The sequence below is a fragment of the Coturnix japonica genome, chromosome 10 (assembly GCF_054131305.1).
Source record: "Coturnix japonica strain WE chromosome 10, WE-NBRP24, whole genome shotgun sequence".
In the NCBI taxonomy this organism is placed as follows: Eukaryota; Metazoa; Chordata; class Aves; order Galliformes; family Phasianidae; genus Coturnix; species Coturnix japonica.
In genome coordinates, this window is record NC_140672.1 from 912,003 (window position 1) to 928,525 (window position 16,523).

The 16,523-nt window shown below is 50.7% G+C and overlaps 1 long non-coding RNA gene across 1 annotated transcript in view; it reads left to right on the plus strand.

The window, feature by feature from the left end:
* The window catches only part of LOC107323706 (uncharacterized), a 152,709-nt gene extending 141,149 nt beyond the window's left edge, over positions 1-11,560 (plus strand). The window contains exon 16 of the long non-coding RNA XR_014932200.1: positions 1,046-11,560. This is a non-coding gene — a long non-coding RNA (uncharacterized LOC107323706). The remainder of the gene's footprint in view (positions 1-1,045) is intronic.
* The last annotated feature ends 4,963 nt before the right edge of the window (positions 11,561-16,523 follow it).

The following is a 16,523-nucleotide window of genomic DNA, read 5'->3' on the forward strand; positions in this document are numbered from 1 at the left end:
TGGCAGTGATATAGTGATAGCAGCATTTATCTCAGGAAGCGATGGAACAGTTTGCTCAGAGAGGTGGTGGATGCTCCATCCTTGGAGACATTCAAGGTCAGGGCTCTGAGCTCCTGATGGAGCTATGGGTACCCCTGTTCATTGCAGGGAGTTGGACCAGATGGCCATTAAGGATCCCTTCCAACTCAATTCTATGAGTGCAGATAGCTTTCATTAGCTTAAGTATTTTATAAACCACAAAAGAAACCACATATACTGCAGAACACTTGCAAGATATTCACCCTTTATTCCTCAAAAGCAGCCATTTGTGCTCTTTCAGCACCGTCCAGCTCTTTTTTATCCATCTTTTAGGTAGCATGGGTCAGTCTGCACAGTTCTGTGTGCTTCTATCTGTTCCCTCACTGGTTTGCCATTGTTGGTACCAGCCAGGATAAATCAGAAGTCTTTGCTGATTGATACCAGCCCATTGGACTCAAGCGTTGCCCCTTGAGGACAGCCTGATTCAACTGATTTTGGGCACGCTGAGCTTTAAGACAATTCCTTGTCCCCCAGGATGACTTTGTTCTCCGATCCTTTATCACATCTATATGACTTACAATCTCCTGTAGTTTTAAATATCTTCTCTGGTTTCCTGGCTCATGTTTCATGCAGTAGGCACATAGAAGACGCACTCTAACTCCCGACACAGTCTATGATTTACAGAGCAGTGTCATTCTGCTCAGGGTTTCCTTTTGAATGTCTTCTGCAGCCTTGCACTGCTGGTGTGAAACACTGCGTTGTCTGTTAACCCTACACCAGTGTTGGATCTGAGATGAAGAGCACGCTAATCAGTGATAAGTACCCATTTACATCGGTGGTTCTCAAGAGCTTTCAGAAAGAACTTTGCACATGGGGTGCCTGAGGCATGAATGGGCAAAATGATTTGCTTATAAACGCCACTAATAGTGTATGTAACTAAATAATTCTGTTTTCCATTCTTGTGACTGTGAGCTTTGACTCCACTGATTGCTTCCTTTGAGCCTTCTCTTGTGATTTCCTCCTGCAGGAGCCTTGTGTGATCCCAAGCCCTTGGGTGGGAGCAGACCCTGGTCATTGCACCCAACTGGATGGAGCCACCCCATTTCAAGTGGGCCCTTCGCAGCTGCTTCTGCTCAATGGGGTGAAAGCAAATCCAAGAGATTTGCCCCGAAATCAGTAGATTTGGAGCACGACAAATGAAGTGTGACATGAATGGACATTGCAATGTTGGTGAACAGGGTTCCACACTGATCTGCTTACCTCAGGTTGGCCCAGCACATGCTGGGAGTGCTGCCAGCAATCCATCAAAGCACTGATGTGGTGCAGGATTTAACTCAGCTGCCCTCATTCCAACTCCTCTGTGGCCCATGGGGAAATCGAGGCTCCAGAACTGCCAGTCCAGCATGAAATCCCCATTAAAATACACACACACTTCACAGATCCCAGAGCCATGGGGTGTTAGCCCTATAATTGGGCAGGTTAGGCTCACCTTAGGGTTTAATAGCAATTTAAATCTCTCTCTTGCTCTGATGCAAAAATATTAAGGCTTTGATCAAGGCCTTTCAGTCTTTCAGCTGTAGAGACAGTTCTCTCATAATGAACCAGGGGACCCGAGAGTTTAAGACATCAAAACTAGGCAAAATTTCTATTTTCCAAGCTGCCCTTTTCCTGTCTCTTCCCACTTCTCGTTATGAGTTAGGGATGCTTTATTTGTCAGGCTAATGATAATGAATGCATTGATTAAACATAAGAAATCGTGCACCTAGAGCAAAGAAGAAACCCAAACCCGCTACTGGAGGAGCCTGTTTCCTAGGAGGTTTCCCTCTATTACAGATATATTTATTTGCAATCAGAAGAACATTTCTTTCTAGCAAAAGAACAAACAAGCATTTTCTCTGCAGCCTAATGGGCAGAGACATATGTTTCTTAATAAACATAAGGGAGAATGGCTTTTTCTGCACTCAGGAATTAGCATTCAGGAGTCCCACAACGTTTACAAATCTCTGTGCTTTTTTTTTTTCCCTTTTCTTTTTATTTAATTAAGGCAGTTTTCAGTCTGTGTCCTCCGAAGTCCTGGTGGTTTCGCTGAGTGTCTCCACGATCGTTTAGGCTGTGCTCAAATGTTTCAGTATCTAAGTTTTAATTAGGATGGGGTTTCCCTGCTTGGCTGAATGTCATTATTTCACACCAGTGGAAACTGCTGTGATGTCCTGAACTCCGCTGTCTTCACTCAATGTCCCATTACATCCCTGAGCTCCTGCTGTCTCCCATGGTGCAGGCACTTCTTCACCGGTGGTTCTAAGAGTCTGATCCTATGTCATAGCGTCACAGAGTCAGGAAGGCTGCAGAAGACCTCTAAGATCCCCAACTCCCCTGGCACAACTTAAAGCCATCACCTCCCATCCCAACACAGTCACCTGGGAGACCCCCACCTGGCCACAGCCTCCTTTCAGGGACCTGTAGAGAGCTCAGTGGTTCTGTAAAGAGCTCTATATTACTTTGAAAGCCGGATCAGCATCATAAGGTACATAAGGATAATATCTGCTTTGCAAATGCAAACTAAAAGGCTGGCTGTTGCCATAAAGCCTGAAGCCCACCTCCTAGCAGACCCCTTCTTGCTGCATCTTATGCCCTCCAATGAATGAGGTCCTGGGATCCATGGATACCTGCAGTGCCTTTCCATCCCCATTCCTTTGTATTCTGAGCACAGCATCGTTATTAGCAATGAAGTTTTTATATGTTACAGTCAGCCCTGCCGGGTCATGATGTGCCATAAATCTTTGACAAGTCAAGCGCTGCCTCTTTCTGGGTACAGTATATGCTTGGCTCCATTAAGAATAATAGCATGAATAACCATAAGCCATTAATTTTGACGAGATCAGACCCATATCACCTTAAAAAGAGTGTGCTGATACCATGGGAGACATTTGGTGGTTTCCGCTGCTCACTCCCTTAATGAATAAAAATACAGCAGTGGCTGCAGAGTGCCTGACAGGCAGCACCCAGAGCCCAGGGACAACTCATCCCACCAGCAGCACAGGGGAAGGCATGGGGGAATGATAACCTGTGCCTGCAGCGATCACAGCCATGCAAAGAAGGTGCTGATGTGTGCATCCCTATGGCCAGCCAAGGTGTGGAGGGGAACTGGGGGGAAGGGGAAGGGGAAGGGGAAGGGGAAGGGGAAGGGGAAGGGAAAGGGAAAGGGAAAGGGAAAGGGAAAGGGAAAGGGAAAGGGAAAGGGAAAGGGAAAGGGAAAGGGAAAGGGAAAGGGAAAGGGAAAGGGAAAGGGAAAGGGAGCCTTGCTGCTTGATTGAGGGGCTGATGGATGTTACTACACTGGGGATGTGAGAGTGTGTGGCCCCATTCCTTGCACTTTTGGGGGTCATTTTTCCTGTCTTTATGCAAAAATCTGCATTGCCTAAACCTGAGGTTCTTGTTTCTGTGCAAGATAGAGATGTAAACGTCTCTAAAATGAGTGTGACTCATTACTTGTGTGCTTCCCCCTGCACAGTTCCACGTGTTTAAGGAGCCAGGATTGAGGCAAAGGAGAGGATGGAAAAGTTCTACCCTGTGATATCAGTCCAGCACAGTCTGTGGTTTCTGGGCTCCACTCTTTGTTTGGTTTTGTTCTCCCACAGGAATTCAGCCACAAGGATGGCTTCAAATGTGGTCCTTGCACTCGCTTTGTCTCCGTGGCCTTCTGCTCAGTTCTCATGTTGTGCCAAACACTGGCTGGGATTCCAGGTAGTTTTCTGTTCAAGTATTTGGCAGATAAAAGGCAGCCAGGCTCTGAGATCAGACAGAAGTCAGCGCGTTCCCTCCGCTGTGGCTGGCGTCCAAGCATTTCAATATGTAATTTCCACTAATTTGCAGAACTGTACCGTTAATTACATGAAAGATTTACTTAGAGCTACCCCTTCTGTAACGTCCTTAATGCCTGCATTAACTGCGTTGCTGCTGGCTTGTAATTCTCCATCATTCAGTCAGGTTAGGATGATGCAGCTGACACTTTCTGCCTACCCAAAACACATCCTTGCCATGTCGTCTTATTTTTTTCTTGACCTGATAACTCAGCTTTGTCAGAGCATCTTTATAGGATGCAAATTCCCATATCCCACCCTTGTGTGTGATGGATGCCATCATCTCTACACAGCCCTGCACTGATGAGTGCAGAGATGCTATGGTATAAATATGCATATATTTATAATATTTATATATATATATATATATATGATATATAGAGATATCTAACACCAAGGTTAGCCATCTTTCTTACCTGCTCTGCCTGATGTGCTTTCTTAGAGCCCAGGAGTCAGGATGGACTACCTAGGGAAAGTGTAAATCTCCCTCTAGTGTTCTATACAAAGCTTCCTCACCATGGGAATCAAACAAGGGTTGACACTGGGCATCCTCCTCCCCATCGGAATCAACCAAGGATTAAAATTGACCATCATCCTCATCATGGGAGTCAACCAAGGACTGACACTGACCATCCTCTTCACCAAACGCACTGCGCAGCCAAAGCCAGACATATACAACCAACAGAGGAAAAAAAAAGAGGGTGAAAGCTGCTCTGGGCTCATCAATAACCTTCTGCACATCTTTGCCTGTGCTCTGAGTTGAGAAAACACAGCAATGATCAGCACTCGGGTCAGGATTTCGTGAGCTGTCCAAGGAGAATTTACTCCAGCTCCTTCCTGACAGGAGACAGAGGTATAAAAAACAATGCAGTGACTTCTGTTCAAGCAATAGCTGTGTAAAATATTGTTCGTCAGAGCTGTAAAGGTTAGCTCAGCAGAGAAATAAGGTCTGCAGCTTTTGGCTTTGTATCCCTTTGGGCAATCCATTTGTGAGTTGGTTGAAGGCAAGGAGAAAGATCCAGTGACTGGAAAGGGGCTGCACTCACCCCAGCCCAGTCCCTGAGTTAAGCATCTTCTTTCTTTCCATTGGTTTTGAAGTGCTTCCAGTCAATACAGATTTGTAAAAGGATGGAAAGGCATCCACTGCTTTGTCATAATGTTTCCCAGGCACTTAAAAATACCTCCCATTGCATCGCACTGATGGCACTTCTACTCCTCTGTCCCTCTGCTTCACCCAAAAGCCATTTGCCAACCTCAGTGTTGAGCATGAGATGAGCAGGATGAAGGATGGAGAAGGGTTAAACCAACTGTCCCAAATCTGACAGTCCCACTTCACTTCTGGCCGTTAACAAGGTAAGCCTGGAATAGTTTGCTGTAGATCAGCCCGTTCACAGGGTAAGATTCCTTAATGCTATTTCTCAATAGAGGGTCCAGGTCCCTTCCAACCCAAGCTGTTATCTGGGTGTGATTCCATGCTATGATTTGTAAGGGCTCCCCATACTCCCTACTGATTGCCTGCTCCCACTTCTATTGCCCAAAGTTTGTGCCCAAAATCCAAAGGAGAGCTGGGAAGAGAGGCCATAATAAAACCAACCAACAAACAAAAATCCCTGATATAACGACCAAGAGTTTTATTTAGTTTGGAGCTTGTTAGGTTCCATTTGCATGGCTACAATGTCAGATGCATTATTCATGAGCATAAACTGCAGTGACCCCCACCTCCCCTGCTTCTCAAACACTGGCTCCAGATTCCCAAGATTAGACATCCTTCTTGCTGCTTTAAGCAATTTCTCTTTAAAAGGAGCACGGCAGAGTGACAGCCTGATTTTTTATTCATGTGTGGGTCTTTTCAAGGCATAGCATTTACCACGGTACATAAAAACCAGGCTTGCAGGTCGGGGGGAGCAGGGAGAGGGGGGGGAATTGACTCGAGCAAATTGGTTTGAAGGGGAGTTTTCAGCTTTTATCCCTCATTCAAAGCAGGACATCTCCCACCAGGTGACACCTGTATGCTCAGGTGCCTCAGGAGATGCAGGAGACCTGAGCTCTTTTTCAGCTTGCACTTGAATCCTTGGATGGGTCTGGCAGTAAGTGTGGGGTCAGAGGAGAATTTGGGGGGGGGGCAAGAGTTGGACTCAGTGGTTCTTATGGGAGGGGAAGGGAAGGGAAGGGAAGGGAAGGGAAGGGAAGGGAAGGGAAGGGAAGGGAAGGGAAGGGAAGGGAAGGGAAGGGAAGGGAAGGGAAGGGAAGGGAAGGGAAGGGAAGGGAAGGGAAGGGAAGGGAAGGGAAGGGAAGGGAAGGGAAGGGGCAAATGCAGGAGAGTATTAAGCCACATGTTGTGTATGAGACATGGGAGGTCATAACCTGCTTGGTGCTCAGGGAGCTGGAGAAGACAGCAGCACTGCAGGGGGTGACACAATTTGCTGAGCCTTTCCCAGTGCTGGAATAAAGGCAAAATGACCTTGGGGTCATCCAGAAATAGCAGGAGTGAGCATCAGCTCCCCATCAGCACCTGCAGCAGGGAAATAGGAGATACTTGGGAAGGAGCCCACATTGTTTCAGGACAGCGTGAGCATTTCCATCACACAAAGGGGTGGTGGGAGCTGTGCTGGGAGCGCTGCCAGCCCCGCAGGAGCCACTCTCCTGCTCACATCACAAAACAAAAATGTAATCAACACAAACAGCGCTAAGAAAAGTAATTAAGCATCTCCAAAACGCTGGAGATTGCAGTTAGCAATAAGACAGGAGCTGAGAAGCAGCGGTGAGATGAGGCAGGTTGGTAACTGCTGGATGTTGGGACTTTCTCTGGCTGTCCAGCAGCTGGATCGTGCCAGCCCCACTGCTCCCCATGTCATCACTTCGGTGTCTCTCAGAGCTCATAGAGGACACTGGGACTGAAGGGCAGTGGCAGAGAGGTGACACTGTCCTTGTCCTCCCTTGTGCCCAGCTCTCACTCACAGCATCTCCCCTCACTGGAAGCTCAGCAACCAATTCAACCCATCCACAAGCAGAGACCGAGGGGTGAGTGTTTCCCATAGAACTGGCTCAGCCATGCTTAGGATTCATACTCATCACACAAAGGGTTGGAGAGAAAATGCAGCTTTTTTAGCATGTCCAGTCTGATGGCCTGGCTTGTTATCAACCTGAACTCTCTTCTGTTCCCATTTCAATTGGAGGTCGCTTGGTACAGACACAACCCCATTGGAAGAATAGCTCCAGCATCACCTCCTCCCTTGGTCAAGGTGATCAAGAGGCCTTAAGTGGTTCCCAGCCCATTTCCAGGCTCAGGGCTGATCTCTGCTGACCCATTGCATCCTCCCACCTCTCACGGTGCAGATCTGCCATCTGGTGGCAAACTGCAGGAAAGAAAATGCACCCAAACGCCTTTTGCTACACCAGGTGCAATCCAAGCAAAGGGATCAGAGGAGCAGCTGGGTTAAATTTGGCCATTTGGCCCCAAACCTGCACAACCTGCATCTCATCTCCCATTGTAAGAGTTCCTTACGAGCACAGCTGGTGGAAAACACATTGTATGTAGATTTATGTGTTGGGGTTTTATTTAGTGCACTGAGTTGGTTGGCAGCAGCCAAGTATGAGCTGCCCTTCTGGAAATACATAGAGAAAACAGAGCGAGATGCAAGAGATGATTATCCATTTGGTGCTGAGATGGGAGAAGGCTCGTGCTGAGACCCCCAGATAAAGGAACAGTGCGAGGCCATGCTTCACTTATGCCTTATTTATAGGTATTAAATAAGACTCCACTAGAACACAGCTCTGCTGCTGACCCTCCGCAGATGGGTGAATTGCACCCTAAAGCAAATAGAGGGAACTTGTATTATTCAACAGCCACTGCTAATAGGGTTACTGCGGGTGGAGATGTTGCCTGTCTCGACTGAAGAGCAGACGCTGGCCCCGGTGACTCCTGTTTGCATAATTATACTGTAAATTCTGTCCCGCTGTGTCTGTATAATTACATTTTTAAATAAGAAAATGTATTTATATACATGGAGAACTTCCCCCCCACCCCACAAAGCTTTCATGGCCAGATTTTCAAGGCATTTATGGGATGCAGCACCCTCCTTCCCTACCAGGGGAAGCCAATACCAAACCATTCTCTTCCATACTCTTCCACTCTGCTCTATTGTACTCTACTGCATTCTACTCTACTCCACTCTACTCTGTTCTACTCTACTCTTCTCCATTCTACTCTACACCATTCTGTCCTACATTACTCAATTCTACCCTACTCTACTCAATCCTATTCTACTCTACTCCATTCTATTCTACTTTACTGTACACCATTCTACTCTACTCCACTCTACTCCACTCTATTCTACTTTACCCCACTCTACCATACTCTACCCCACCCTGCTCCATTCCATTCCATGAGTGGCATAACAGACCTGAAAGTGACAGTAAGGACTATCAATTTCTTAGCTCCTTGTACAAGTCGAGTTTGCCAGACAGGTGCTCAGCAAAGACACCCACCTCCTATTTCCAGGTGAGGAAAACTAAAGCATCCCATCCTGAGCTCCTGCTGCCTGCTTTCCTTTAAGGACTGGAGCAGCTGGAAGGGAAAAACTGCATCCTGCATTAATGTCAGTGTCTGCAACTGCAAAAGCAGTTCTCTGCAGCCCTCTAGTGCTCGTTGCATGCAAACAAAAAGCAGAGCTTGCAGCGGCCATGGGGAAATGGTGCCTGGGCAGCTCAGGCTCGCTGTAATTTAGAATAGAGGCTTTTATTTGCTAGCAGGACACAGCACCAGCTGTTATTTACCCAAGCAGTTGTAATGTGTAGGCAGGCTCTGCTCCCCAGGCTGCATTCCCACCAAGAAGCAGCGTTGGTGCACAGCAGAATGTGCCGGCCAAGCAAAGGGCACGCAGGTTTTGCAACACCAACATCTGCTACAGAAATGATGTGACAGCTTCGTCCCATAGAGCATCACCGGGGGCGTCCATCAGAAGACCCCTCCCCATCAATATTCCTTCTCTCCCTGCCCCTGCTCAAGCCTTCAGCCTCCCTTTCTGCAGCGCTACCAAACTGAGGGCCAGAATTATGCAGAGAGGCCCCTCTGGAGGAGCAGAGGAGGGAAAAGTTGTGATTTATCCTTCCCTTTCCTGGCAGCTTTTGCCTATTCGTATTCAGATCGTGCTGTGTTGCCTCAAGGATAAAAGTGCACGTGGAGTTGGGAAACTTTCTGCATGTTTCATTTGGGTCAGAAATATTCCGTGATTCATTAATAAAGAAAACCAACCCTTCTAATAATAACAGAGACCCGAAAGTACAAGTGAATTGAGCAGAATAAGCCTGCTTTCCTTCCTGTGCTCCCAATAAAGTCCTGTAAAGCTCTTTGGGTTTCTCCCACAGATCTCCAACCAAAGAAGCTGTCGTATCATCTGCACATGAAATGTTGCTTATCACCTCTCCAGGCTGGAGCTGTCTGTGCAGAGACGCCCTGAACATCCTTGTCATTTCCATTTCTCACACATTTTCTGTGCTTTGCATTCTCAGGGTCTGGAAGGGTTCATTTTCCCATTGCCAGAGGCTGCTCATCCCTATCAGGACTCGCTCTGCCACATCAAAGGCAGCAGGGATACATCAGAGGGAGTGGGGACACATCAGAGAGAGCAAGAGGGCTGCAGTCCCCTATGGGGGGGACCACAGGGATGCTGTGTGCTATGAAGCATCCTACAACTTCTGGAAGCAGGTCTGGATCAGCAAAGCTGTATTGAGGCTGTGATAATCAACAGAGCCCAAACAGCTGAGTTGGTTTGTGATCTTAACTTGCATCTGAGCATCACTGTGGAGTGAAGCCCTTGTCAAGGTGCCGTCGTAGAATGGTTTGGATCAGAAGCGACCCTTAGAGGTCCTGGAATCCATCTCTTGTGCAGTGAACTGAGACACCCACAGCTCAACCCAGTGCTCAAAGCCTGGCCTATAAGATGATGCTTTCATGTCTATAGTGTTAGATATCTTTTCTTTCTGACCCATAGGATGATGCTTTCCAAAGTCACCCCTGACTTTTCCCCAATGGCAATGATTTGTCCCTCAGGCAGCCCAAACCCCAGCACCGGGAGGTGGCTTCTACTTGGTTCCAGCACTTCCCAGAGCCTTTACTTCACCTTGTGTGCCCAAACCTAAGACAGGAAGGAGCCCTGGCACCAGGCTGCACCCCAGAATAGGGCTGGCACTCACACGAAGCATCTCAAGGGCTGGAGAATGAAGATGCAGACACTCCAAGGGGAGCTTTGCCAGAACCCAGAGGTTCAGGCTGCCTAACGAAGCAGAGCTGGCTGCCAAAGCAGAATTTCCATCCCTTTGTTTATCCCAGCTGAGTTTTTCCAGTGCCTACTGCAGGCAGCAGCCTTTCCCTTTGGTGTAAAGCAGGATGGGGAGGGCTGGCTTTGAAGCCTTTTGCTTGCATAGGAAATGAACTTCTTGATTCCTGTTGACATTTGCAGCGAGGTGTAGGTGGCGGCTTGTAGCATTTCTCAAAGCTCCCCGGCTCTGTTTGTTCAGTTCCTTCACACCCCTGTGAAATGTGATAATACCGAGCGGTGGGTGGAAGGAGCAGCACAAATGGAGCCCTTCAGGAGACGGAAGGATTCAGAACTGCTCTGTACAGAAAGACAACTCCTTCTGCTCCCAACCACCAACACCAGAACGTCCCCCATCCCTGCAGCTTGTTCCTGGGGTCACAGTATGACATGACAACGTTCTGCTCTGACCTTGAAGCTATGAAGATGGTCCATACCTCATCCCAATCTGCAGTGTGTGTGTGTAAGGTGGAGTGGATATGGGGGTCCTGCAGTGATGGAGCTCAGGTTGTGTTGGATGGGATGGATATGGGGGGTCCTGCAGTGATGGAGCTCAGATTGTGTTGGATGGGATGGATATGAGGGGTCCTGCAGTGATGGAGCTCAGGTTGTGTTGGATGGGGTGGATATGGGGGTCCTGCAGTGATGGAGCTCAGATTGTGTTGGATGGGATGGATATGGGGGGTCCTGCAGTGATGGAGCTCAGGTTGTGTTGGATGGGATGGATATGGGGGTCCTGCAGTGATGGAGCTCAGATTGTGTTGGATAGGGTGGATATGGGGGTCCTGCAGTGATGGAGCTCAGGTTGTGTTGGATGGGATGGATATGGGAGGTACTGGTTTTATGGCAAGCAGAACTAAGGAGCCTGAAATCTCCCGTGGTTTTTCTGTTGTTTGCAGTTCAGAACCATGAATCCCTACGGCTGTGGGGTTGTGCTTGTGGAAGGTGAGGATCTCTCCTCTTCGCTGTGCGCTGCGGGGTGGGAAGAGCCGAGCGGTGCCGGGAGATGGCACCATCCTCCTTTTTGTTTCTGCTTTCTGCCCATAGCGCTGCCGGGAGGGACCGTACAACCTGCCAGCTCCTCTTCCAACTCGACTGGGGGGTCTGATGGGGTTTGAGGGGCGGCGAAATGAGAACTGTGCGCTGGGTTTTGGGGGGGAAGATGATCTCTGTGCAGTTCAGTTAAAGAAGGGGATGGACTCTGGTGGCTGTCACCCATCTCTATCCCCCATCCCTGGCTTTTCAGCATCACCTCCATGCACTGTGCTGCAAACCCCTGCACTCTGAGCATCCCCAATTCCTGCCCACCTTCACTGCCATCTCAGCACCACCTCCATGCACTGTGTCCCCCCTTCCAGCCCCAATTCCTGCCACCTCAGCATCATCTCCATGCAATGAGCTGCAAACCCACCCTTGGGGATCACTGTGCCATCCCCAAGCCACACACAGCACCCATCTCACAGCCCTCATCCAAATGTGACACCTTGGCTCAAGAACACACCGCATATCTCCTCACGGGATGCCATTTCTGGGTGCCCCACAGCCCCATAGCACAGCCCCATAGCACTGGGTGGACACGGAGTTCATCGGTGTCTCCTCGACGCAGTGATTTTTCCGCCGCTCTCCCTCTGGCCGCCAGCCGAGCAGCGTCCATCCCCGTTCAAAGGCGGTTCTTGTTCAGTGCCTGGCTCCTGGAGAGCCCCAAAGAAGGGCTCCTTTCACAGCCCCTTGCATTTCCTAGACAGAAATTGTCATTTTTCAAACACAGCTTCCCTTTTGCTGGCCCGGCGCCTTTCACCTCGCAGCGCCCTGACGTCAGGCCGCCTTTGTGATGCTCTGTGCGGCGTTTTGTGCTCCCGTTCCTTTTCAGCTGCTGTCAATGCCCGTTTCTGCCCAGGGCCAGGCAGTCAATGAGGGGCTGCCGGGGGCACTGCCAGGCCCCCAAGTGCCCAATCAATGTCCCCACCCAAGGGGGGTCAATGGCTCAAGGGGCAGCACTGAGCTGCACGGTGAGGTCCTGTTATCGAGCAGCCTGGTGATGGGAGATGGGAAGGAATGTTGCTTTTTAGTATTCCTTTCCCTTGGGATTTCTATTCTATAGGATTTCTTTTCTCCTGGGTTTCTTTTCCTAGTGATTCCCGTGACTTCCCCAGGACCACATTCCGGTGCTGTCCATGCTTTTGAGGCCATGCACAAGCAACTTATGCAGGGCTCCATGCACAGCTCCAGCCCTGCACCTGCTGCTCAGCTCCTGCCACCATTCTGCCATGGAGGCAAAGCTCAGCAGCCACCACCAGGCATTGGGGCCAGGCTGTGCTGGCAGCGGGGTGGTTTCTTGGAGCTGCTCTTGTGAAACAAGCCGGGCCGGTGCCGTCACCCAACAACGTCACCATGCAGGAAACCATTGCAACCCAACCCCAAAATAGCAGCAATCCCCAGAAAAGCCATTCCCTTCTTCCCGCCTGAGTTCCCCGGCTTGCAGCAGCGCTGGCACACCCTGGGGCGCGTCATCGGTCGCCGTGTTGGTGCACAGTCATGGCCCCGAGTGCACGCAACACGCTGTGCTGGGGCTCTGGTGCTGCAGCAGTTGTGCACCAGCCCTGCTCAGCTCCATGCACGCACACAGCCACCAACGTCGGCTCTCCGTTCCATCAAGGCCACTCCTCGTGCTCAAAAATTTTCCAGGCTTGGAGTTGGGCCAGCGGTGAATTTTGTTTTGCAACTGAGCAAAATCAGCTCAGTGTTGTCCTGCCCGGCCCCCACGTGAGCACAGCTTGGGGCTCCGGGCTCTCCCAGCACCACTGTTTGCATTGCATTGCGCTGCTGGCAGCCGTTGTGGCTCCGTGCTGCTGGGCCGTGCCCCAGTGCTTTGCCTGAATGGGGAATGCTTTGCAGGCTGCGTGCCTTGTGCTGGGGCTACAGACCCTACAGAGCTTGTGCCAGGGCTGTAGGCCCTATAGGTGCAGTAAGAGTTCTTGAAATGGGACTTGGTCTGCCATGATGGGGCTTGAGCTGTAGGACAGGCACAACAGCCTCTTGTCCTGGTGTCACCAAGCCACCAACCTCCCTGTGCTACCAACCCATCATCCATTGCCACCAACCCATCATCCCAATGCCAACCCATCGTCCCATTGCCACCAGCCCATCATCCCATTGCCACCAACCCATTGTCCCATTGCCACCAACCCATCATCCCATTGCCACCAACCCATCATCCCAATGCCAACCCATCATCCCATTGCCACCAACCCATCATCCATTGCCACCAACCCATCGTCCCATTGCCACCAACCCATCGTCCATTGCCACCAACCCATCATCCCATTGCCACCAACCCATCCTCCCATTGCCACCAACCCAATCTCCCAATACCACCCAGGCTTTGCCCAAGGCAGCTGGCACAGCCCCACAGCTGCCCTCATCTCTTCCCCTCCCAACCCATAGGTTTTTCCCACCCTCTTCAAGCATGTTACACCCAAACACGAGGTTATGGGGTCTAAAGGCACTGACACTCACCACACATTGGTGTAGACCCAAAGCTCTCACCCTGATGCTTGTCTTGGTGAGGAACACTCGACGCTACAAGCCCACAGAGCTCAGGAGCATCCGATCCCCCGCAGGGTCTCCCATCCCAAAGGAGAACAACTGGACCAGTTCTACCTGTGCTCCGGTTCCCGGGGCAGGTAGGGCCAGCGGGAGGAATTCCTGCCATTCCAGATGGCTGACTCACATTGTCCCCACTGCCATCCTTTGCCTTCATCTCCTCCTCCCAAGACGGGCTGAGTCAGCGTCGTGGGCGCAGCGCTCGCAGCCTCCCCCCGGGCTGCTCCTCTATGGGACCGCGTTCCCACGTCCCCCCCAAACCCCCCTCGTGGGTTTGCTGGCACAGCGGTGCTGCACGGGGAGGGGAGGGGGGGGGTCCTGCTGACTCAGCTCTGCACACAATGCAGCTGAGGGAGAAACAAAGCGGAACGAGGGCAAATGCATCGAGTTGGGGCATGTGCTGTGCAGTGTGACCGCCCGCTGTGCCTTGCAGGGTGGTGGACTGGGGATGGAGGGCTCCTGTTTGCTGCAGGTCCTGGTTTCTCTGCTTGCTTTTCCCCAATGGGCACTAAGCTCTGTTTACTCTGGAAGAGGAGAAAGGGCACGGGGAGGTTTCCAGTGCCTGCAAGTCTCATTGAGCACCGCTGGAACAGCATCCCATCAGAACTTGGGGTGCTGCTCCAACAACAAACCCCCCCCCAGCCTCCTCCTGCCCATGGGATAACCACACACAGGTGAAGAAAACCACCCAAAACCTCAGGATTTTTAAGGGCACAGCCCAACGTGCAGCCACCAGCGCAGCACCAGCGCCAGGCAGCAACCGGCCTCAATGCCCCTTATGTCCCAGCATTGACCGCAGCGGTCACGGGGATCCCAAAGCCCTAAAGCAGCCAAAGCACCTGGCGTAGGGACCTGCCGCCAGCCCTTCTCCCTCCACGTTTGCACCCATGGAGGGGTTTTGCTGCGCCTTCACCCAGCCCTGAGCCCTCTGGCTGAAAATACACCGATAGAATAGGAGCTCTGAGTGCTCACTGCGCTGTTGACTTTAGGTTGCGAGGTGCCAGCTCTGCTGGTGCAGCCAACAAAGGCCTTTTAGTGGCCGCGAGAAGGGCTGGGCTGGAACTAGGTGAAAAATCCTGTATTTATAGAGCCTTTGTGCAAAGAAGGTCCCCAAACATCATTAGGGGAGCTAAAGAAAATGTCTGGGGAGGAACAAAACCCCAAGAAGTTATTTAGGAAAAAAAAAAAAATGGGAAGGAAAAAAAGAAAGAAGGACTTGAATGAAATGTACATTCACAGGGGAAAATAGCAGCTATGAAAGAGCCCTTTAAGCCAGCAGAAAAACAGAACCGGTTGCTGCAAGATAAAGCCAGGGGTGGGGGGAAAATGCAATAAGGCCCCGTTTTCTGGGGGTTTGGGGATCTTTTTGCAGTGGGGCAACATTTGAGATGGGGGGTGACAGAAGAGGTGCAACACTGCAGGGTGGGTGCAGGAGGGGAATGGGAGCTCCCATGCAACCAACGCTGCAGCGCTGACCTTGGGCGCGATGTTTAATGTCTCCCAGCCCCATGCAGAAAGAAAATAAACAGGGAAAGGGGGGGGGACGGGACGGTTACTGGCTGCCTGATTGATTTCTGCCTTCAAAGCAGCAGCCAAAACCAGCCCGGCAGCTACAATTTGGGTCTGTGAGAGGAATGGGGTGAGGGGGGTGGAGGGCGCGAGGAAAACTGTGTGCCTAATTTTCACGTTCCCCTCCAAAGCAAACAGGAGGACGGAGCCTTTTATGCAGGACACAAGCACACAGCCCCCTTGTTGCACGCTGCTTCGGGGCAGGATATCGATGGGCTTTTGCTTTTCCTTTTTCCACGCCACGTCAGAATGTTTTAAGCGGAGATTAAAGGCATCTCTGTGGCGGAGATGGCCCCGCGTTGCCGAGTGGTTCCTCCAAAGCCAGCAGCTTTCCCATCATATCTCAAGGGTGTGAGTGAGGTTTGGGTGCTCCCTGTCCTGCATATTAGGAACATTTTGCTGTGGGTGATGGTTTCAGGGTGCTCCTGCTGCACCAGCCATGCATGGGGGTCCCCAATGGGTTCCCAAAGGGTCCCCAAGGATTCTGCAAACCATGTTCCAAAAGGTGCCCAAGGGGTCCCCAAAGAGTGTTCCTAAAGGGTCCCCAAGGGGTCCCCACAGAGGGTCTCAAAGGATGCCCCAAGAGTGTCCCCAGAGGGGTCTCCAAAGGGTGTTCCCAAGGGGTCTAATCACCTTTTCTTGGGCTTTTTGCCTTAAAATGGGGCAGTTTGGTTGAGCAGAGCACTGTGCTCAGTTTGCAGCTTCTCAAGGCAGAATCTGCCCCCCAACCCTTCTCAGAGCCCACAGATACCCGTTTCATTTCCCCCCACAACCCACCCAGAAAGGAGCAGTGGACAAAGAGCAATTAGTGAAGGACGAGAAGCACGTGGGGTCGCGGCATGAGCTGCACCTTGCCAGCATCTGGGAGGAACAATCCAAGAATTGTTTTTGTGGTTTTCTAACAGTGGGAAGAGCATGGAAATGTGCAGTGCGTGCTGCAGCCGAGGCACTAACAGCCCCTGATGCCAGTTTGCTTTGCTCAAACCCAGCTTGTAGGATCACTCCTTCTCTTCAACAGTGCTCAGGGGCAACTGATGGGAAGGAAGGGGGGAGCATGAATAAAACCCAAAGGGATTTCTTCCTTTTAAGCAGCATCCTCCCATCACCCGGCTTTCTTTGCCCTGTGATCCCGCTGCTCTTTTGCAGAGCATCCTCA